Genomic DNA, 24,115 nt, shown 5'->3' on the forward strand with positions numbered 1-24,115 from the left:
CCCTACCCTTCTCCCTCAGCGTGACTTCCTCGGCCCACACCTTTGGACCAAGGAACCTCGCCCGCAAGCCCTAATAAAAGGCTATTCTCACTGCCATTTGCCTTGTGTCTTCATTCCCGGTTTGGCTCCAGCCTCAGTTTACCTTTACATTTGGTGCCGAAACCCGGGAGGAGACCCCTCGCTGGACCCCTGCTAGGTCGGGCAGGCTCTCCTCTCCCTGAGCCAGGTTCCTGGTATGGCTCCAGCCTCAGTTTACCTTTACATTTGGTGCCAAAACCCAGGAGGAGACCCCCTCCCTGGACCCCTGCTAGGTCGGGCAGGCTCTCCTCTTCCTGAGCCAGGATCCCCTCCTCAAGCCTGGAGCCGTCTCACCAAATTTAAGACTCAATTCGATCACTGCTGGGTAAATTTTCCCCCTGTCCTAATGGCTCCCTCCAGGAGTCCCTGTCCGAAACGTGCGGCCGCATCAGGGGCTCTCTCCAGTCAGCTGTGACCTCAGCACCGGGGACTAGGAGACGTCCAACCTCCCCAGAAGCCACCATACCCCGCACTCCACGTGGCAGTAGGAGGACGCTCCCATTGCCTCCAGACTGCCCGCCTTGAGACCATAGGAACTACCCAGTCCAAACCAAACCGAGAATCTCCTCTGGGGTGCCTCTTGGCGAATCTCCAGACTTTAAGTCTCAGCCAAGACATAAAACGAAAGCGGCTCATTTTCTTCTGCACAATAGCATGGCCACAATATAAATTGGATAATCAGTCTCAGTGGCCTGCAGAAGGCACTCTAGACTTTAACATTCTCACAGATCTGACCAACTTCTGCAAGAGACTAGGCAAATGGTCCGAGATACCCTATGTTCAGGCCTTTTGGGACTTGCGTTCTCACCCAGATCTCTGCGCCCAATGCTCGTTAGCTCAAGTTCTGCTCACAAAGTCTCTTCCCTCGAGCAAGGAGGGGGATGATTCCTCCTCTTTTTCTGAGCCTCCTGACACCCTATCCCGGCCACCCCTCCGGTCTCCTGCCCAACCTCCCTCCTTACCCTGACCCACCGTTATCCCCGTCCTCATCAACGCCTCCCTACCCTTCCCCCCCTCCTGTGCCCTTTCCAAACCTGACAGATTCTGTCTCCCCTACTTCCACCTCCTCCCCTTCCTCGCCTGTCTCAGCCCATACTCGGTCCAGGACTGACCTCCTGTGTCCCTTGTGAGAGGTGGCAGGTGCCGAAGGAGTAGTCCAGGTCCATGTGCCGTTTTCATTGGCAGACTTGTCTAAGGTTGAGGAGCATGCAGGCTCCTTTTCGGCCAATCCTACTTGTTATATCAAAGAGTTTAGGTATCTATGCCAGGCATATGATCTCACCTGGCATGACCTCCATGTCGTTATGACCTCAACCCTGTCTCCTGAGGAGCAGGAGCGCATCCTAGCGGCAGCCAGGCGGCACACTAACCAGGTTCATTTAACTGACCCCGCCATGCCAGTCGGCACTGAGGCAGTGCCCTCGGCTGAGCCCGACTGGGACTACCAGGTAGGGCAGGCAGGCCGCTGTCACCGAGACATGATGGTTCAGTGCCTTCTTGCCGGCATGCAGGCAGCCTCTAACAAATCAGTCAACTTTAACAAACTAAAGGAGGTAGTCCAAGGCGCAGATGAAAATCCGGCTGTTTGTCTTAACCGGCTGACTGAGGCACTTATTCAGTACACCCGCCTTGACCCTGCCTCCCCTGCAGGAGCAACCATCTTGGCCTCATATTTCATTTCTCAGTCGGCCCCTGATGTCCAAAAAAAAAATTTTTTAAAGGCGGAGGAAGGCCCTCAAACTCCCATCCAGGACTTAGTCAAACTGGCCTTCAAGGTCTACAACTCCAGGGAGGAAGCAGCTGAGGCCCAACGACAGGCCAGGCTAAAACAGAAGGTACAACTCCAAACCCAGGCCTTGGTAGCAGCCCCGAGGCCATCCGGCTCCAGGAGCTCCCAGAAAGGAGGTACTCCCCGAGTGCCATCTGGTGCCTGCTTCAAGTGAGGCAACGATGGCCACTGGGCCAGGCAGTGCCCTAACCCAAAGGAGCCAACTCGCCCCTGTCCGAACTGTTGGCAGATGGGCCACTGGAAGTCAGACTGCCCTGACCTAAGGATGGTCGCTGCGCCTACACGTGACGACCCTCCTCCAGGTATTGGAGGCGCCCCAGCTCCTTGACACTGATGAAGATTGAAGAGGCCCAGACTCGGGGACCCCTCTCACTCTCGCCGAGCCCAGGGTCATGCTCCAGGTAGCAGGTAAGTCCATATCCTTCCTTATGGACACGGGGGCTACCTACTCTGCTTTGCCTTCCTTCAGTGGCCCCAGCTACCCCTCCACTGTCACAGTCATGGAAATTGACGGCACTCCCTCCACCTACCGCCAGACTCCTCCTCTGTCTTGCTGCCTGGATGGCTCCCTCTTCTCACACTCGTTTCTTATCATTCCTTCGTGCCCAGTCCCCTTGTTAGGACGAGATCTCCTCTCCAAGCTAAGGGACTCAGTTCATTTCCGGCCCACCCCCTCCCCACACCTCACATTCCTCTTCCCCCTCCTCTCACCTGACAAACCCCGCCAGGCTGACCCCCCACTCCTGTTTCCAGTCCCCATTAACCCTAAGTTATGGGACACCTCTATGCTGATCATTGCCCAGCACCACACTCCGGTCCGCATCCGGCCAAAAGACCCTTCTAAGTTTCCCTCTAGGCCCCAGTTCCCTATCTCCCTTGAACACCGACAGGTACTAAAACCCATCATCATGCGCCTGCCCCAGCAACACATTGTAGTCCCTGCCAACTCACCATGCAATACTCCTATCATGCCTGTACGGAAAAGCTCTGGAGCCTATCGCCTCATGCAGGACCTATGCCTCATCAATGAGGCAGTAGTCCCCACCTTTCCAGTTGTTCCTAACCCATATACACATCTCTCGTGCATTCCCCTCGATACCACTCACTTTATTGTCCTTGACCTAAAAGATGCCTTCTTCACCATTCCCTTACATCTGACTGTCACTTTCTGTTTGCTTTTACATAGGAAGATCCAGACACTCATATTTCTTCCCAGCTGACCTGGACTGTCTTGCCTCAAGGGTTCTGAGATAGCCCCCACTGGCTGCGGTACCTTTACCCAGCCCTTTTAACTCCTCTAACCTAACCCCCTCCTTTCCCCTTCCCGGCCGAACACTACATCAATGAGTCAGGACTAGTAGAAACCAATCTCCTCACTCTAGAAAAGATTCGGGAAAGACTCCACCAGAAAAACCTCGGATCAAGGCCCTCACTTAGGTGGTGGCAGTCGTCTATGGCCGGTTAAGTCCTACCCTTTCTAAGCCCCTTACTAATCATTGGCTTCTTGCTACTCATAGCTCCCTGTGTCCTCCGCTTCATCCAGGACTGCATGAAAGAAGTCTCCCGGGTCACTTTCAATCAGATGCTGCTCCACCCCTATACCCGAGTTCCGACCTCCGAAGAATGCCACGACGACCCATACCAGCAGGAAGCAGCCAGATGAACACGTTGCCCCATTTTCTTTTTTTTTTTTTTTTTTTTTTTTTTTTTTTTTTTTTTTTTTTGTTGAGACAGAGTCTCGCTTTGTCACCCAGACTGGAGTGCAGTGGCCGGATCTCAGCTCACTGCAAGCTCCGCCTCCCGGGTTCACGCCATTCTCCTGCCTCAGCCTCCCGAGTAGCTGGGACTACAGACGCCCGCCACCTCGCCCGGCTAGGTTTTTGTATTTTTTAGTAGAGACGGGGTTTCACCGTGTTAGCCAGGATGGTCTCGATCTCCTGACCTTGTGATCCGCCCGTCTCGGCCTCCCAAAGTGCTGGGATTACAGGCTTGAGCCACCGCGCCCGGCCGTTGCCCCATTTTCTTATTAGAAAGAGGTCGGAATGTTAGGCAGGAATCTAGACCCAACATGGCGGCGTTACCCAGCATAGCAGGCCTTTTGTTAAAGACTCCCTTCACCCTTGTACATACCCGCAGACTTACATGCCTCAGAGTTCTGGTTGGGCAGCCACACTCCCCCATGACCTGCAGCTCACCTGCATTCCACAAGTTCGTAAACAGCAATTTCGGTTGACAGTTTCCAAAGACCCCTTCCTCATGACCCTTACTCAACTCCTGCCCTAGTAGTTTCAAGACCCCCCCAGGCCCTGTTTGCACAACCAGCTTCCCTACCTCTCGGGCTATAAAAAGCCCCTACCCTCCTCCCTCAGCGCGACTTCCTCGGCCCACGCCTTTGGACTGAGGAACCTCGCCTGCAAGCCCTAATAAAAGGCTATTCTCACTGCCATTTGCCTTGTGTCTTCGTGCCCGGTTTGGCTGCAGCCTCAGTTTACCTTTACACTCAGGAGGCTGAGGGCGCAGAATTGCTTGAACCTGAAAGGCAGAGGATCCAGTGAGCCAAGATTGCATCAGTATACTCCAGCCTGGGTGACAAAGCAAGACCCTGTCTTAAAAAAAGAAGGAGGAGGAGGAGGAGGAGGAGAAAGGAAGGAAGGGAGAGAGAGAGGGAGGGAGGGAGGGAAGGAGGGAGGAAGGGAGGGGGGAGGGAGGAAGGAAGGAAGGAAGGAAGGAAGGAAGGAAGGAAGGAAGGAAGGAAGGAAGGAAGGAAAAAAGAGACTGAGGACTGGAGCTATCATGCTAACTTGGAGTTGAGATTCATTCATTCGTAAATGTCAGCTGAGTGTTCCCTGTCCCTCCTCCCCTCCTCTCCTCCTTTCCCTCCTCCTTCCTTTCTTCTTACCCCTCCTACTACTACTTTTTCTTCCCTAAACTTCCCCTCCACCTTTCTTGTGCTCTGATTCTCTCTTCTCTTATCCCACTTCCTCCTTCTCTCTTTCTCCCTCCTTCTCTTCTTTCTGCCCTTTTCTCTCCTCCTCCCTGCCCTCCTCCTCTCTTCCCCGCTTCCTCTTTTTTCCTTTCCTCCCTTTTCCCCCTCCATCTTACCGGTTTGTTTTGAGATGGAGTCTTACTCTGTCACACAGGCTGGAGTGCAGTGTCTCAATCTTGGCTCACTGCAACCTCCACCTCCCGGGTCCACGCGATTCCTGCCTCAGGCTCCCCAGGAGCTGGGATTACAGGCATATGCCACCATGCCTAGCTCATTATGCATTTTTGGTAGTGACGGGGTTTCACCATGTTGACCAGGCTGGTCACAAATTTCTGATATCAAGTGATCTGCCTGGCTTGGCCTCCCAAAGTGCCGGGATTACAGACATGAGCCACCACACCCAGCCAAGGGTTCTCGTTTCTAAAACCTACCTTGGGAAAGAGGGATTCTAGTTTTTATGACCAGCCTTGAGGGAGAATAGATCTGAGACACAAGAGGGCAGGAAAAGGTCGGAGAAAAACTTTTGCTTCATTTTGGGGTCCTTCCTTCCTGCCTGCCTGCCTTCCTTCTTTCCTCTTTCTTTTTCTTCCTTTCTTACTTTCATTTCTTATTTTCTTTCTGTCTGTCGGAGTCTCGCTCTGTCACCCAGGCTGGAGTGCAGTTGCCCGATCTTAGCTCACTGCGACCTCTGCCTCCCAGGTTCAAGCGATTCTCCTGCCTCAGCCTCCTGAGTAGCTGGGATTACAGATGCACACCACCATGCCTGGCTAATTTCTGTATTTTTAGTAGAGACGGGGTTTTGCCATGTTAGCCAGGCTGGTCTCGAACTCCTGACCTCAAGTGATCCCCTGCCTGGGCGTCCCAAAGTGTTGAGATTACAGGCGTGAGCCACTGAGTCCAGCCTGGGTATTATTTTCTGAGCCCCCTAAAGCACCACGGGTATACAGCAGCCTCTGCCCCCTGTTGTTTTCCTAAAATACAAAATCTCCTAATTCCCAAACACACCTGTCCCCAGGGATTTCAGATGAGGGATTGGGGACTGTCCTATCCCCAGGAAACTGAGATGTGGACCAGGGAGTAAAACTCAAGCTTCTGGGCCAAACTGCTCTCTGCCCCTTTCTAACCAGGTGGCCTCGGACTGGTCACCTCTGTGGGCGGCAAGTCACCCAGGTGCCGAGGCAAGAGACTGAAGGCACAAGCTGTTCCAGTATAATAAAGAAAATATATATAATAAGAATAGTTATACTAGAAATAGAATATAGATATGATTCTACATGAATGTTAATCATTAGTTTGTAGCATTACTCTTTATTACTCTTTATTTATTTATTTTTTTATTTATTTATTTTTTTTTTTGAGACGGAGTCTTGCTGTGTCGCCCAGGCTGGAGTGCAGTGGCCGGATGTCAGCTCATTGCAAGCTCCGCCTCCCGGGTTTTTACGCCATTCTCCTGCCTCAGCCTCCCGAGTAGCTGGGACTACAGGCGCCCACCACCTCGCCCGGCTAGTTTTTTGTATTTTTTAGTAGAGACGGGGTTTCACCATGTTAGCCAGGATGGTCTCGAACTCCTGATGTCGTGATCTGCCCGTCTCGGCCTCCCAAAGTGCTGGGATTGCAGGCTTGAGCCACCGCGCCCGGCCTTATTTTTTTTTTTGAGACGGAGTCTCACGCTGTTGCCCAGGCTGGAGTGCAGTGGCGCGATCTCGGCTCACTGCAAGCTCCGCCTCCTGGGTTCACGCCATTCTCCCGCCTCAGCCTCCTGAGTAGCTAGGACTACAGGCGCCCGCCACCGCGCCCGGCTAATTTTTTGTATTTTTAGTAGAGACGGGGTTTCACTGTGGTCTCGATCTCCTGACCTTGTGATCCGCCCGCCTCGGCCTCCCAAAGTGCTGGGATTACAGGCTTGAGCCACCTCGCCCGGCCGGGTGATTAGGTTTTAATGAGATGATAAGCGGTGCATGATCGGTCACAAAGGAGAGAGTAGAGTTATCCCATATTTGTGGGCTGAAGTAGGGGGATACGAGAGGGGGATACGAGAGAAGGATGTGAAGGAGGCTTTGGGTTGGGAAGAAGGGTGGCAATGAGATGTCGCTGTAGTCCAGGAATAATCAGGGAAGCAGATAATTTGGTTAAAATGTCTCAGCCTAATAAGGGAGCTGGGCAGGTGGGGATAACTAAAAAGAGTGCATAAAGAATGTTGTCCAAGTTGGCACCAGAGTTGGGGATTTTTAAGGGGTTTAGAAGCCTGGCCATCAATACCCACAGCAGTTATGGAGGCAAGGGAAACAAGCCCTTGAAAAGAAAGTAATATGGAGTTGGTAGCCTCTGCATTGATTAAGAAGGGGACGGACTAACCCTTCACTGTGAGTTACCCGAAACTCGGTGTCTGTGATGGTCTAGGGGGCTTCCGAGGCAATCCAGCAGCGTCAGTCTTCAGCCGCTAAGCCAAGAAGATCTGGGAAGGAGTCAGAGAGCCTTGGGCCAGAGTTCCAGGGGCTCTGGGAGTGGCTACTGGGCGACTTGGACAGTCCGATTTCCAGTGGGATCCCGCACAGATGGGACACGGCTTAGGAGGAATCCCGGGCTGCGGGCATTTCTTGACCCAGTGGCCAGATTTCCAGCACTTGAAGCAAGATCCTAAGGGAGGTGGTCCTGGAGGAACACCTGGCTGCTGCGGTTCAGGAGTTTTGAAGTTTTTGTGTGCTGGAGATATGGCTGGGGTTTCTCTCACAGTGGAGGCAAGTAATTGCAACTCAGAAATATGTTGCCTCTACTCTATTATGGTACACCTTGAAGGCGAGGTTAATTAAGTCCTGTTGTGGGGTTTGAGGGCCAGAATCTAATTTTTGGAGCTTTTGCTAATACTGGGAGGGGATTGCATAATAAAATGCATATTAAGAGTAAGGTGGCCTTCTGGCCCCTCTCGGTCTAGGGCGTTAAAGCGTCTAAGGGTTGCTGCTAATGGGCCATGGACTGGGCTGGGTTCTTGTATTTGATTAAAAAAAAAAAAAAAGGCCGAGATGGGCAGATCACGAGGTCAGGAGATCGAGACCATACTGGTTAACCCGGTGAAACCCCGTCTCTACTAAAAAAAAATACAAAAAAATAGCCGGGCGAGGTGGCGGGCGCCTGTAGTCCCAGCTACTCGGGAGGCTGAGGCAGGAGAATGGCATAAATCCGGGAGGCGGAGCTTGCAGTGAGCTGAGATCCGGCCACTGCACTCCAGCCTGGGCGACAGAGTAAGATTCCGTCTCAAAAAAAAAAAAAAGCCTAAACGTTAACTGATTTGGGAGAGGTCGGATAAAGAAAAAGGAGCATTAACCTTGACTATCCCTTTAGCTCCAGCCACCTCTCTAAGAGGAAATTGTTGCACATGTCGGGGAAGGCTAGTCACGGAACAAAACTGTAAGCCAGACCGGGTGTGAGGAGGGGAGGTGATAGAAAGATTATAGGGTGGGGGAGCAGAGGCTGAGGAAGAATTGGGACCTGGCTTGGCCTGGCAAGGAGCAGCCTGGGGAGAAGGGGAGAGGTCAGATGAGTCCATAGAAAAAGATTCAAAGGACTCAGCTTGGGGTGGAGACTGAAGGAACAGACAGGAGAGAAAGAAGAAAGATTTGGGAGGAGTCTCATTGGGAGCAGAGACTACGGAGGGACCAATGTGTAAGAGAATGCCTGGACGTCAGGCACTTCAGATCATTTGCCCATTTTTCGACGAAAATTATCTAGATCTTGTAGGACAGAGAAGTCGAAAGTGCCATTCTCTGGCCACTTGGAACTACTGTCGAGTTTGTACTGGGGCCAAGCGGTATTGCAGAAGAAAACAAGACGCTTAGATTTTAGGTCAGGCGAGAGTTGAAGAGGTTTTAAGTTCTTGAGAACACAGGCTAAGGGAGAAGAAGGGGGAATGGAGGGTGGAAGCTTGCCCATAGTGAAGGAGGCAAGTTTAAAGAGAAGGGTAGAGACACAGAGAAGGGGGTGGGGAGCAGCCCTGGGCTGCAACGTGGGTGAGCAGCCAAAGCAGGCGTCCCCGCAATTGACTTGCCACCAAGGGAATGTGGGTGAATGACCAAGGCAGGCGTCCCCACGGAGATCAGACACCAATGGAACATGGGTGAATAGTCAGAGAGGCGTCCCCGCAATGATTAAACACCAAGGGAAGGCTGCCTTCCCGAGTCCGTGACCGGCGCCGGAGTTTTGGGTCCACAGATAAAATGTGTCTCCTTTGTCTCTACTGGAAAATGAAAGGAATTGAAATTAAGAGAAGGGAGAGATTGAAGGGTGGCGCCAAGATTGAAAGGAGAAAGAGGTTGAGGGACAGTGAGAGAGGTTGGAGAAGAGAGTAAAAAGAGGTCGCTTACTCGATTTAAAATCGGTGAGATGTTCCTTGGGCTGGTTGGTCTGAGGACCCGAGGTCGCAGGTGGATCTCTTCACGGGGTGAGGGTGAGGACAGGGGACTGGTCTCCCGAAGGAGTCCCACTGACCCGGGTCTTCAGCACCAAACGTTTCACGTGTCCGTGTGAAGACACCACCAAAGAGGATTTGTGTGAGCAACGTGGCTGTTTATTTCACCTGGGTGCAGGTGGGCTGAGTCCAAAAAAGGAGTCAGCAAAGGGTGGGGGAGTATCATTAGTTCCTATAGGTTTGGGGATAGGCGGTGGAGGTAGGAGCAATGTTTTGCAGGCAGGGGGTGGATCTCACAAAGTACATTCTCAAGGGTGGGGAGAATTACAAAGAACCTTCTTAAGGGTGGGGGAGATTACAAAGTACACTGATCAATTAGAGTGGGGTAGAAACAAATCACAATGGTGGAATGTCATCAGTTAAGGCTATTTTCACTTCTTTTGTGGATCTTCAGTTGCTTCAGGCCATCTGGATGTACACGTGCAGGTCACAAGGGATATGATGGCTTAGCTTGGGCTCAGAGGCCTGACATCAATATCATTAATCATCAGTTTGTAACAATTACTCTTTATTCCAATATTATAATAATCCTTGTTCTACAATTATAACCTAGGAAAAAACAGGCCATACAGAGATAGGAGCTGAAGGGGCATGGTGAGAATTGACCAGAAAAGTGTGAGCCCCCTGCCACGCCTGTACATGGCCACTAGAGGGCTCCTTGGTCTAGTGGTAACACCAGCGTCTGGGAAGATGCCGTTACCAAGAAGACCGTGGTCTAGCGGTAGCATCAGTGCCAAGGAAAAGCACCCACTACTTAGCAGACGGGGAAAGGGACTCTCCCTTTCCCCAGGGAAATTTAGAGAAGACTCTGCTCCACCACCTCTTGTGGAGGACCTGACGTCAGTCAGGCCCACCCACAGTTATCCAGAGGCCTAACCGTCTCCCTGTGATGCTGTGCTTCAGTGGTCATGCTCCTGTTTCACTTTCATGTTCTACTCTGTGCACCTGGCTCCGCCCTCTAGATAGCAGTAGTAAAATTAGTGAAAGTATTAAAGTCTTTGATCTTTCTGAAAACAGCATAGAAGAAATAATGATGTAAGCTGACCTCTCTCTCTCCACCTCAGCTACCTAACAGGGAAGGGCCCCCTGTCCTGTGGACACGTGACTCATGTGACCTCATCAATTATTGGAGACGACACACACTCTTTACCCTGCCCCTTTTGTTTTGTATCCAATAAATAACAGCACAGGCAGGCATTTGTGGCCACTACCAATCTTGGCGTTTTGGTGGTAGTGGTCCTCCGGGCCCAGCTGTCATCTCTTTGTCTTGTCTCTTTATTTCTACAATCTCTCGTCTCCACACACGGGGAGAAAAACCCACAGACCCTGTAGGGATGGCCCCCACAAAAAAGAGAGCCTGATGTATGGAGAGAGACCTAGGCTTCAAGAGAACCTGATTTTCCCAGAGAGACCCAGGCTCAAGGGAGCCTGATTTTCCAAGAGAGACCCAGGCTTCAAGGGAGCCTGATTTAGGGAGAGAGACCCAGGCTCAAGGGAGCCTGATTTACGGAGACAGACCCAGGCTTCAAGGGAGTCTGTTTTGTCAAAAGAGAAACAGGCGTGAGAAATGAAAAACTACGCTGCGGGGTGTTAGGGTTGAGGGCCTCGTTACCAGGCCAAACAGGCAGAAGGTTGAGAGCCGTACAGCAGGGCTGAACAGGGACAGGGTTGAGATAATACAGGGAGGGCTTTTATAAAGTTAAAATAAGCTGAGTACTTAGTACTGGCTTGTAACATGGTGTCCCCCGGGGTAGTCTGAGCGCTCAAGCTTACCACCAAACTTATTGACCGCAAGCCTTAGGAATCAGTCGTGGAAATCCTCCGCCGCCTTCTGCACTGGAAGCGCAAACTTCACACAGCGAGAGAGAAATCTACGTTGAGCGCCAGATATAGGGACCAGCCCTATAGGGCCTGTGAGTTTTTCTCCTCAAGTGCGATGATAAGAGATGTAGAAATAAAGACACAAGACAAAGAGATAGAAGAAAAGACAGCTGGGCCCGGGGGACCACTACCACCAAGACGCCAAGACCGGTAGTGGCCCTGAATGCCAGGCCGCGCTGTTATTTATTGGATACAAGACAAAAGGGGCAGGGTAAGGAGTGTGAGTCATCGCCAATGATTGATAAAGTCACGTGAGTCGCGTGTCCACTGGACGGGGGTCGTTCCCTTTTAGGTGGCGGAGAGAGAGAGGTCAGCTTACGTCATTATTTCTTCCACGCTCTTTTCAGAAAGATCAAAGACTTTCATACTTCCAATAATTTTGCTACTGCTATCTAGAGGGAGGAGCGGAACGTGAAAGTTAAACAGGAGCGTGACCGCTGAAGCACAGCATCACAGGAGGACGTTTAGGCCTCCAGATGGCTGCAGGTGGGCCTGACTGATGTCAGGCCTTCCACAAGAGGTGGTGGAGCCGAGCCTTCTCTAACTCCCCGGGGGAAAGGAAGACTCCGTTTCCTAGTAGGCTAAGTAATGGGCGCCTTCCCAGGCGCGGGTGTTACCGCTAGACCAGGGAGCCCTCTAGTGGCCGTGTCCGGGCGTGACAGGGGGCTCACAGTCTTGTCTTCTGGTCACTCCTCACCGTGTCTCTTCAGCTCCTATCTCTGTATGGCCTGGTTTTTCCTAGGTTATAATTGTAGAACAGATATTGGAATAAAGAGTAATAAAGAGTAATAAAGAGTAATAGGCCGGGCGCGGTGGCTCAAGCCTGTAATCCCAGCACTTTGGGAGGCCGAGGCGGGCGGATCACAAGGTCAGGAGATCGAGACCACAGTGAAACCCCGTCTCTACTAAAAATACAAAAAATTAGCCGGGCGCGGTGGCGGGCGCCTGTAGTCCTAGCTACTCAGGAGGCTGAGGCAGGAGAATGGCGTGAACCCAGGAGGCGGAGCTTGCAGTGAGCCGAGATCGCGCCACTGCACTCCAGCCTGGGCAACAGCGTGAGACTCCGTCTCAAAAAAAAAAAAAAAAAAAAAAAAAAAAAAACCTAATCACCCTTACCCTGCTCAACGCCAGTATCCCATCCCGCAGCATGCTTTATCATGCTGGAGAATGGCGTGAACCTGGGAGGCGGAGCTTGCAGTGAGCTGAGATCTGGCCACTGCACTCCAGCCTGGGCGGCAGAGCGAGACTCCGTCTCAAAAAAAAAAAAAAAAAAAAAAAAAGAAAAAAAGGATCAAAGCCTGTTATCACTCGCCTGTTACAGCATGGCCTTTTAAAGCCTGTAAACTCTCTTTACAATTCCCCCATTTTACCTGTCCAAAAACCGGACAAGTCTACAGATTAGTTCAGGATCTGCGCCTTATCAACCAAACTGCCTTGCCTGTCCACCCCGTGGTGCCAAAGCCATATCCTCTCCTATCCTCAGTACCTCCCTCCACAACCCAGTATTCTGTTCTGGATCTCAAACATGCTTTCTTTACTATTCCTTTGCACCCTTCATCCCAGCCTCTCTTTGCTTTCACTTGGACTGACCCTGACACCCATCAGGCTCAGCGAATTTCCTGGGCTGTACTGCCGCAAGGCCTCACGGACAGCCCCCATGACTTCAGTCAAGCCCAAATTTCTTCTTCATCTGTTACCTATCTCAGCACAATTCTTCATGAAAACACATGTGCTCTCCCTGCTGATCGTGTCCGGCTAATCTCCCAAACCCGAATCCCTTCTACAAAACAGCTCCTTTCCTTCCTAGGCATGGTTAGGTACCTCCGCCTTTGGATACCTAGTTTTGCCACTGACTAAACCATTATGTAAACTCACAAAAGGAAACCTAGCTGACCCCGTAGATCCTAAATCCTTTCCCCACTCCTCTTTCGGTTCCTTAAAAACAGCCCTAGAAGCTGCCCCCATGCAGGCTGTCCCTAACTCGTCCCAACCCTTTTCATTACACACAGCCAAAGTACAGGGCTGTGTGGTCAAAATTCTTACACAAGAGCCGGGACCATGCCCTGTAACGTTTTTGTCCAAACAACTTGACCTTACTGTCAAGGCTGGCCATCATGTCTCCGTGCAGTGGCTGCCGCTGCCCTAATAGTTGTAGAGGCCCTCAAAATCACAAACTATGCTCAACTCACTCTCTACAGTTCTCATAATTCCCAAAATCTATTTTCTTCCTCACACCTGACACATATACTTTCTGCTCCCCGGCTCCTTCAGTTGTACTCTCTTTGTTGAGTCTCCCACAGTTACCACTGTTCCTGGCCTGGACTTCAGCCCGGCCTCCCACATTATTCCTGATACCACACCTGACCCCCATGACTGTATCTCTCTGATCCACCCGACCTTCACTCCATTTCCCCATAGTTCCTTCTTTCCTGTTCCTCACCCTGATCACACTTGGTTTATCGATGGCAGTTCCACCAGGCCTAATCGCCACACACCAGCAAAGGCAGGCTATGCTATATAATATCTTCCACATCTATCATTGAGGCTACTGCTCTGCCCCCTCCACTACCTCTCAGCAAGCCAAACTCATTGCCTTAATTCGGGCCCTCGCTCTTGTAAAGGGACTATGCGTCAATATTTATACTGACCCCATATCCTGCACCACCATGCTGTTTTATGAGCTGAAAGGTTTCCTCACTATGCAAGGGTCCTCCATCATTAATGCCCCTTTAATAAAAACTCTTCTCAAGGCCGCTTTACTTCCAAACGAAGCTGGAGTCATTCACTGCAAGGGCCATCGAAAGGCATCAGATCCCATCACTCAGGACAGCGCTTATGCTGATAAGGTAGCTAAAAAAGCAGCTAACGTTCCAACTTCTATCACTCACGGCCAGTTTTTCTCCTTCTCGTCTGGTCACTTCCACCTACTCCCCCACTGAAACTTCCACCTGTCAATCTCTTCCCACACAAGGCAAATAGTTCTTGTACCAAGGAAAATATCTCCTTCCAGCCTCACAGGCCCATTCTATTATGTCGTCATTTCATAACCTCTTCCATGTAGGTTACAAGCCGCTAGCCCGCCTCTTAGAACCTCTCATTTCCTTTCCATTGTGGAAATCTACCCTCAAGGAAATCACTTCTCAGTGTTCCATCTGCTATTCTATCTACTCCTCCTCAGGGATTGTTCAGGCCCCCTCCCTTCCCTACACACCAAGCTCGGGGATTTGCCCCTGCCCAGGACTGGCAAATTGACTTTACTCACATGCCCCGAGTCAGGAAACTAAAATACCTCTTGGTCTGGGTAGACACTTTCACTGGATGGGTAGAGGCCTTTCCCACAGGGTCTGAGAAGGCCACCACAGTCATTTCTTCCCTTCTGTCAGAAAAAAATTCCTCGGTTTGGCTTTCCTGCCTCTATACAGTCCGATAACAGACCGGCCTTTACCAGTCAAATCACCCAAGCCGTTTCTCAGGCTCTTGGTATTCAGTGGTGCCTGATTTTACCTCAAACTGCCACCATTAAGTCTCTCTTTAAGTGGATAGAAGATCTTCAGTGACAAAATATCCTCCGATACTTTCACCCTGATGAAGTCCTATTCCTTACTTTTATACTCACTCTTATTCTTGTTCCTGTTCTTACGCCACCCTCTACCTCTCCCCAGCAATCTCCACCACACACTGTCAATCTCACTCTCTCCTAGCCGTTTCTAATCCTTCTTTAACAAACAATTGCTGGCTTTGCACTTCTCTTTCCTCCAAAATTGACCAGGCCCTGACTTACTCACTGCTTAAAAATAAAATAAAATAAAATAAAAAGGTGGGGGGGACTCTGTATATTTTTAAATGAAGAGTGTCATTTTTACCTTAATCAATCTGGTCTGGTATATGACAACATAAAAAAACTCAAGAATAGAGCCCAAAAACTCCCCAACCAAACAAATAATTACGCTGAACCCCCTTTGACACTCTGTAATTGAATGTCCTGGGTACTCCCAATTCTTAGTCCTTTAATACCTGTTTTTCTCCTCCTCTTATTCGGACCTTGTGTCTTCCTTTTAGTTTCTCAGTTGATACAAAACTGCATCCAGGCCATCACCAATCATTCTATACAACAAATGCTCCTTCTAACAACCCCCAATATCATCCCTTACCCCAAAATCTTCCTTCAACTTAATCTCTCCCACTCTAGGTTCCCATGCCGCCCCTAATCCTGCTCGAAGCAGCCCTGAGAAACATCACCCATTATCTCTCCATACCACCCCCAAAATTTTTCGCCGCTCCAGCACTTCACTATTTTGTTTTGCTTTTCTTATTAATATAAGACAGGAATGTCAGACCTCTGAGCCCAAGCTAAGTCATCATATCCCTTGTGACCTGCACGTGTACATCCAGATGGCCTGAAGCCACTGAAGATCCACAAAAGAAGTGAAAATAGCCTTAACTGATGACATTCCACCATTGTGATTTGTTTCTGCCCCATCCTAACTGATCAATGTACTTTGTAATCTCCCCCACCCTTAAGAAGGTTCTTTGTAATTCTCCCAACCCTTGAGAATGTACTTTGTGAGATCCACCCCATGCCCACAAAACATTGCTCCTAACTCCACCACCTATCCCCAAACCTATAAGAACTCATGAGAATCCCCCACCCTTTGCTGACTCTCTTTTCGGACTCAGCCCGCCTGCACCCAGGTGAAATAAACAGCCATGTTGCTCACACAAAGCCTGTTTGGTGGTCTCTTCACACGGACGTGTGAGACAATATATCATCATATCTATGATCTATATCTGGTGTAACTATTCTTATTTAATATATTTTCTTTATTATACTGGAACAGCTCGTGCCCTCGGTCTCCTGCCTCAGCACCTGGGTGACTTACCGCCCACAACACAAAGCCGGTTTGGTGGTCTCTTCACATGGACGCAAGTGAAAGAAAACAGGACACTAAAGCGAAGAGGGAGGCTCCTACCCCTCATGCTCAGTTGAATCTGGCTCTTTTTACACTAAATTTCTTTCTTTCTTTTTTTTTTTCTGAGATGGAGTCTTGCTCTGTCGCCCAGGCTGGGGTGCAGTGGCACCATCTCGGCTCACTGCAACCTCCGCCTCCCAGGTTCAAGAAATTGTCTGCCTCAGCCTCCTGAGTAGCTGGGATTATAAGCACCTGCCACCACCTGGCTAATGTTTAGCCACCTGCCTGGCTAATCTTTTTGTATTTTTAGTAGAGCCAGGGTTTCACCATCTTGGCCAGGCTGGTCTTGTACTCCTGACCTCGGGATCCACCCACCCCAGCCTCCCAAAGTGCTGGGATTACAGACGTGAGCCACCGCGCCTGGCCTTTTTACGCTAAATTTCTTAAGCCTGGCAAGAAATCAACCTTTTACAGCAGCAGAACAACATTTCCCTGGAAATAAATTTGATCCACAAAACGGAAAGCGGGTATGGTGGAAGGATGCGGAAACTGACAAATGGGAATTAGGCACTGTGGTAACATGGGGTAGGGGTTTTGCTTGTGTTTTCCTAGGAGAAGGACAATAACCCATGTGGGTTCCCTCCTGGCAACTGAAATTGCATTATAACTCCAAGGACGAAGTGAAGGGGGGCCAGCCCCTCCACACCGGTGGGTATTTCTCCAAGGACGAAGTGAAGGGGGTCAACCCCTCCACACCTGTGGGTATTTCTTCAAGGACGAAGTGAAGGGGGGCCAGCCCCTCCACACCTGTGGGTATTTCTCCAAGGATGAAGTGAAGGGGGCCAGCCCCTCCACACCTGTGGGCATTTCTCATCAGGTGGGACGAGAGACTCAGAAAAGAAATAAGACACAGAGACAAAGTATAGAGAAAGAACAGTGGGCCCAGGAGACCGGCACACTCAGCATACGGAGGACCCACGCTGGTGCCGGCCTCTGAGTTCCCTCAGTATTTATTGATCATTATTTTTACTATCTTAGTGAGGGGAGTGTAGCAGGACAACAGATGGGGAGAAGGTCAGCAGGGAAACGTGAGCAAAGGAATCTGTATCATGAAAAAGTTCAAGGAAAGGTGCTGTGCCCGGATGTGCATGTAGGCTAGATTTATGTTTCTCTTTACCCAAACATCTCAGTGTAGCAAACAGTAACAGAGCAGTATCGCTGCCAGCAGATCTCGTCTCTAACCACAAGGTGGTTTTCTCCTGTGTCAGCATAGAACGAATGGGAATGGTGAGCTTTACACCAAGACATTCCATTCCCAGGGACAAGCAGGAGGCAGAGCCTTCCTCTTCTCTCAAGGGCAAAGAGGCCTCCCTCTTTCACTTCTCCTCCTCAGCACAGAACCTTTATGGGTGTCGGGCTGGGGGAATGGTAAGCTCTTTCCTTTTCCATAAGGCCATATCTCAGGCTGTCTCAGTGGGAGGGGAAACCTTGGACAATACCCAGGCTTTCTTGGGCAGAGGTCCCTGCGATCTTCCGCAGTGCATCGTGTCCCTGGGTACTCGAGACTGGAGAATGGCGATGACTTTTACCAGGCATACTGCCTGCAAGCATGTTGTCAACAAGGCACATCCTCCACAGCCCTAAATCCATTAAACTTTGATTCAATACAGCACATGTTTCTGTGAGCACAGGGTTGGGGCTAAAGTTACAGGTTAACAGCATCTCAAAGCAGAAACAATTTTTCTTAGTACAGATCAAAATGGAGTTTCTTACGTCTTCCTTTTCTACATAGACACAGTAACAATCTGATCATCACTTTCTTTTCCCCATAATGAAGAGCTCTCGGAAACAAAAGGCAAAGAGCCGTCAGAAATCGAAGGGCAAGGTTTGCCTCCTGACACATAAATTGCATGACCTCAACATTACAACAAAATCTTGCCGTGTGTCCTACCATAAGGAATTCTGAAAACGACGGGTAATATAATTCTGGCTGCCTTTGGGGTGGTCAGTGCAGTGGTGAGTATACCAGCGGTGGGGGCAACTGAAAATTGTACCTACTGGGCATATGTTCCTTTTCCCCCTTTAATTCGATCCGTCTCCTGGATGGACTGCTCAGTGGAAGTTTACACTGATAATAGTGCATTCATGCCAGTCCCTAATGATGACACGTTTCCAGCTTACCAGAAGAAGGTATGCACTTTAATTTGTCAGTTGGCTACAAATATCCACCACTGTGCATTGGAATGTTGCCTGGCTGCTTAGTTTATTCTTATCAGAATTGGATGTGGACCGTACCATCCTCTAGTAATGATTCTTATCAACTACATAATGTGTTCAGCAGCAATTCTTTTCAACTTATGACTGTTAAACTTAATCCACATGAGGAATGGAGGGTTCCTGTCACTACTAAAAGCAATAAAACAAAAGGACTGTCAGATTGCTCAAAGGAACCTACAAAGGGACCTTTCCTAGTGAATTCAATTGTATGGAATGATTGTAATGCTCCCAAGGCCATAGTGTTCCAAAGTCTAGCTACGTCTCGCTTCCCAAAATGCTGAGATTACAGGCATGCACCACCACGCCGGCCCCTCTCTTCTTTTTTTTTTTTTTTTTTTTTTTTTTTTTTTTTTTTTTGAGACGGAGTCTCGCTCTGTCGCCCAGGCTGGAGTGCAGTGGCCAGATCTCAGCTCACTGCAAGCTCTGCCTCCCGGGTTCCCGCCATTCTCCTGCCTCAGCCTCCCGAGTAGCTGGGACCACAGGCGCCGCCACCTCGCCCGGCTAATTTTTTGTGTTTTTAGTAGAGACGGGGTTTCGCCGTGTTAGCCAGGATGGTCTCGATCTCCTGACCTTGTGATCCGCCCGTCTCGGCCTCCCAAAGTGCTGGGATTACAGGCTTGAGCCACCGCGCCCGGCCCCCTCTCTTCTTATAACAACATCAGTCATTGGATTTAGGGCCCACTCAGAAAATCCAGGATGATGTCATCTCAAGATCCTTAACTAAGTAACACCTGCAAAGACTCCTTCTTCCAAACAAGGTCCCATTAACAGATTCCGGGGGTGAGGGCATGGATTTACCTTTTTGGGGAGAGCCTGCTGTAGTTCAACCCACTATAGCAGGAGGAAAGATGAGAGCTATAGTTCTCAACAGAAGCCATAAGGACTGCAAAGATGAAAGTGTTTACCTCCTAGTCCTCTATAGACAAGAGGCGCAGAGCCCCGGGCTAGAGCTTTCTTTCTTTCTTTCTCTCTCTCTTTCTCTTCCTTCCTTCCTTCCTGCCCGCCCTTTCTTTCTCTTTCCTTCTTTTCTTTCTTTCTTTCTTTCTTTCTCTTTCTTTCTTTCCTTTCCCTTTTTTTTTTTTTTTTTTTTTTTTTTTTTTTTTTTTTTTTGAGACAGAGTCTCACTCTGTCACCAGGCTGGAGTGCAATGGTGTGATCTCGGCTCATTGCAACCTCCTCCTCCCGGGTTCAAGCGATTCTCCTGCCTCAACCTCCCAAGTAGCTGGGACTACAGGCATGCGCCACCATGCCTAGCTAATTTTTGTATTTTTAGTAGAGACAGGGTTTCACCATGTTGGCCAGGATGGTCTCGATCTCTTGACCTCGTGATCCACCTGCCTTGGCCTCCCAAAGTGTTGGGATTACAGGCGTGAGCCGCCGCGCCCGGCCCCTTCTTTCTTTTTATAATTGAGACAGGGTCTCACTCCGTGGCCAAGGCTGGAGTACAGCAGTGCGATCCCAGCTCACTGCAGCCTTGACCTCCTGGGCTCGGGAGGGAGAGCCTCCCATCCCAGCCTCCCAAACAGCTGGGACCATAGGCGCGTGCCACCATACCTGGCTAATTTTTGTAGAGACAGGGTTTTGCCACATTGCCTAGGCTGGTCTCGAACTCCTGGGGTCAAGCAATCTTCCTGCCTCGGCCTGCCAAATTGCTGCGATTACAGGCATGAGCATGAGCCACTGTGCCATACCTAGATCTGCTTTTATTTATTTATTTATTTATTTAGACAGGGTCTCACTCTACTGCCTGGCGGTTGGAGTGCAGTGGCATGCTCTCAGCTCCCCACATCCTTGACCTCTCAGGCTCAAGTGATCCTCCAGCCTCAGCACCCTCGAGTAGCTGGAGCTACAGGTGCACCACAATGCCCAGATAATTTTTGTATTTTTTTTTTTGTAGAGACGGGGTTTTGCTATGTAGCCCAGGCTACTCTCGAACTCCTGAGCTCAAGAGATCCGTCCGCCTCAGCTTCCCAAAGTGCTGGGATTACAGGCGTGAGCAAAGTCACTCCACCTAGATCGGTTTTCTTACATGGGGTCCCAACACAGCGTTGCAAGAGTAAAATGAGAGGCAGAAGGAAACTAAAGATACTCTCCAGGCCAGGCACATTGCACTTGTAATCCCAGCGCTTTGGGAGGCTAAGGTGGGAGGATCGCTTAAGACCAGAAGTTCCAGACCAGCATGGGCAAAAGAGTGAGACCCGACCTCTACAAAGCATTTTAAAACTAGATGGGCATGCTGGCATGCACCGTAGTCCCATCTACTCAGGAGGCTGAGGCGGGAGGATCCCATGAGTCCAGGAGGTCAAGACTACAGTGAGCTATGATTGCACTACTGCACTTCAGCCTGAGTGATAGAGTGAGACCCTGTCTCTGAAAAATAAAATCAAATGAAGATATCTTTGGAACTCACACATTCCATCACATTCTATTTTATTTATTTATTTTTGAGACGGAGTCATGCTCTGTCTCCCAGGCTGGAGTGCAATGGCCGATCACAGCTCACTGCAGTCTCTGCCTCCCGAGTTCAAGTGATTCTCCTGCTTCAGCCTCCTGAGTAGCTGGGATTACAGGTGTGCACCATCACGCCCAGATAATTTTTGTATTTTTAGTAGAGACAGGGTTTCACCATTGTTGTCTAGGCTGGTCTCGAACTCCTGACCTCAAGTGATCCACCCTCCTCGGCCTCCAAAAGTGCTGGGATTACAGGCTGAGCCACCGCACCCAGCCCATTCCACCACATTTGATACGTCACAGCAAGTCTTGAAACCTACCTGGATTCGAGGGGAGCAGAACTAATCTCTACCCTTTGACAGGGTTGGAGTTGGAGATGCATAATATAATGGCCAAGACTTTCTTTTTTTTTTTTTTTTTTTTGTTGTTGTTGTTGTTGTTGTTGTTGAGACAGAGTCTCGCTCTGCCGCCCAGGCTGGAGTGCAGTGGCCGGATCTCAGCTCACTGCAAGCTCCGCCTCCCGGGTTCACGCCATTCTCCTGCCTCAGCCTCCCGAGTAGCTGGGACTATAGGCGCCCGCCACCTCGCCCGGCTAGTTTTTTGTATTTTTAAAGTAGAGACGGGGTTTCACCATGTCAGCCAGGATGGTCTCGATCTCCTGACCTCGTGATCCGCCCGTCTCGGCCTCCCAAAGTGCTGGGATTACAGACTTGAGCCACCGCGCCCGGCCCCGGCCAAGACTTTCAACCTTCTACACCTACACATCTACAATCTTAAGGTGTCAGTGATCCAGACAGAATTCAGGAGGATGGAGAAAAAAAAAAATACAAGGTCATTTTCAGTAGCTGCTGCTGCTTCTTTTTTTTTTTTTTTCTTTTTTGTTTTTTTTGAGATGAAGTCTCACTCTCTCACCCAGCCTGGAGTGCAGAGGCGTGATCTCGGCTCACTGCAAGCTCCGCCTCTCAGGCTCACGCCATTCTCCTGCCTCAGCCTCCCAAGTAGCTGGGACTACAGGCGCCCACCACCATGCCTGGCTAATTTTTTTTGTATTTTTTAGTAGAGACGGGGTTTCACCATGTTAGCTAAGATGGTCTCGATCTCCTGACCTCGTGATCCACCCACCTCAGCTTCCCAAAGTGCTAGGATTACAGGCGTGAGCCACCGCGCCTGTCCCACCTTTTTTGGTTTGGTTTGGTTTGGTTTGGTTTGGTTTGGTTTTTTAGAGACAGAGTCTGGCTCTATCGCCCAGGCTGGAGTGCAATGGCGTGATCTCAGCTCACTGCAACCTCTGCCTCCCAGGTTTAAGCGATTCTCCTGCCTCAGCCTCCTGAGTACCTGGGATTACAGGCGTGCGCTACCACACCAGGCTAATTTTTGTATTTTTTAGCGGAGATGGGGTTTCACTATACGTTGGCCAGGCAGGTCTTGAACTCCTGACTTCAGATGATCCTCCTGCCTCGGCCTCCCAAAGTGCTGGAATTACAGGCTTGAGCCACTGTGCCCAGCCCATTTCATTAGCCTCTAACTGGAATTCATCAGGTCCTCTCACTGTGAATGCAGACGCTGGCTAGCCCCGGAACTTTGTCACCTGTGGAAATCAAAGATAACTTCATATCACATCCTGATTATAGGAGACACCCTAAAATATCACAGATGCTCACCCTAACTTAGACCTTGAAGTAATTAGTGGAGTCCATGTGAATCAATGTGACTTAATATATTTATGAAAAGGTGTGGCCAGTCGCATGCTCATGCCTGTTATCCCAGCACTTTGGGAGGCCGAGGCTGGAGGATTGCTTGAGCCCAGGATTTGGAGGCCAGCCTGGGCAATATGGCAAAACCCCATCTCTACTAAAAATACAAAAACTTAGCCAGACGTGGTGGCACGCAACTCTAGTGCCACTAACAGGAACGCTGAAATAGAAGGATCACTCGAGCCTTGGAGATCAAGGCTGCAGTGAGCCATAACCACACCACTGCACTCCAGCCTGGGTGCCTTGACAGTGTGAGACCCGGTCTCAAAAAATATACATACAAAAAAGTCAGATATTTAAATTTTTATTGTTATTTATTTATTTTGGAGACAGAGTTTCGCTCTATCTCCCAGATTGGAGTGCAGTGGAACGATCTCGTCTCACTGCAGCCTCTGCCTCCTGGGTTCAAGCGGTTCTCCTCCCTTAGGCTTCCAAGTAGCTGGGATTACAGGCATGCATCACCATGCCCGGCTAATTTTTGCTTTTTTTTTTTTTTTTTTTTTTTTAATTTGAGATGTAGTCTTGCTCTGTTGCCCAGGTTGGATGGAGCGCAGTGGTACGACCTCGGCTCACTGCAACCTCCGCCTCCCAGGCTTAAGCAATTCTCCTGCCTCAGCCTCCCGAGTAGCTGGGATTACAGGTGCCCGCCACCACGCCTGTCTAATTTTTGTATTTTTAATAGAGATGGGGTTTCACCATGTTGGCCATGATGGTCTCAAACTCCTGACCTCAGGTGATCCGCCCGCCTCAGCCTCCCAAAGCACTGGGATTACAGGCGTGAGCCACCGTGCCAAGCCTAATTTTTGCATTTTTAGTAGAGATGGGGTTTTGCCATGTTGGCCAGACTGGTCTCAAACCCCTGACCTCAGGTGACCCACCTGCCTTGACCTCCCAAAGTTTTGGGATTATAGGCGTGAGCTGCCGTGCCCAGCCTATTTTGTATTTTTAGACACTAGGCTCTGTCACCCAGGATGGAGTGCAGTGGTGCAGTCATTGCAGCCTCAACCTCCCAGGCTCAAGTGATCTCAACTAAGTAGCTGGGACTACAGGCTCATGACAACACCATGCCCAGCTAAGTTTTTAATTTTTTGTAGAGATGGGGTCTCACACTGTTGCCCAGGCTGGTCTCAAACTCCTGGTCTCAGGTGATCCTCCTGCCTCAGCCTCCCAAAGTGCTGAGATTGCAGGCGTGAGTCACTATCTGCTACATGTGGTTTTTTTTTGTTTTTCTTTCTTTTTTTTTTTTTTTTTTTTTGAGATGGAGTCTCACTCTGTCACCTAGGCTGGAGTGCAATCAGCTCACTCTAACGTCCGCCTCCTAGCTTCAAGCGATTCTCCTGCCTCAGCCTCTCAAGTAGCTGGGATTACAGGTGCCCACCACCACGTCTGGCTAAATTTTGTAATTTTAGTAGAGACAGGGTTTCACCATGTTGGCCTGGCTGGTCTCGAACTCCTGACTTCAGATGATCCTCCCACCTCTGCCTCTCAAAGTGCTGGGATCACAGGCATGAGCCACCACACCCGTCT

At 50.0% G+C, this 24,115-nt stretch overlaps 1 protein-coding gene across 1 annotated transcript in view; it reads left to right on the forward strand.

Annotated features, from left to right (window-relative positions):
- Positions 1-24,115, forward strand: part of BST2 (bone marrow stromal cell antigen 2) — a 365,601-nt gene that overhangs the window by 276,516 nt on the left and 64,970 nt on the right. The window lies entirely within an intron of this gene.

Source organism: Macaca thibetana, chromosome 19 (genome assembly GCF_024542745.1).
Source record: "Macaca thibetana thibetana isolate TM-01 chromosome 19, ASM2454274v1, whole genome shotgun sequence".
Taxonomy (NCBI): Eukaryota; Metazoa; Chordata; class Mammalia; order Primates; family Cercopithecidae; genus Macaca; species Macaca thibetana.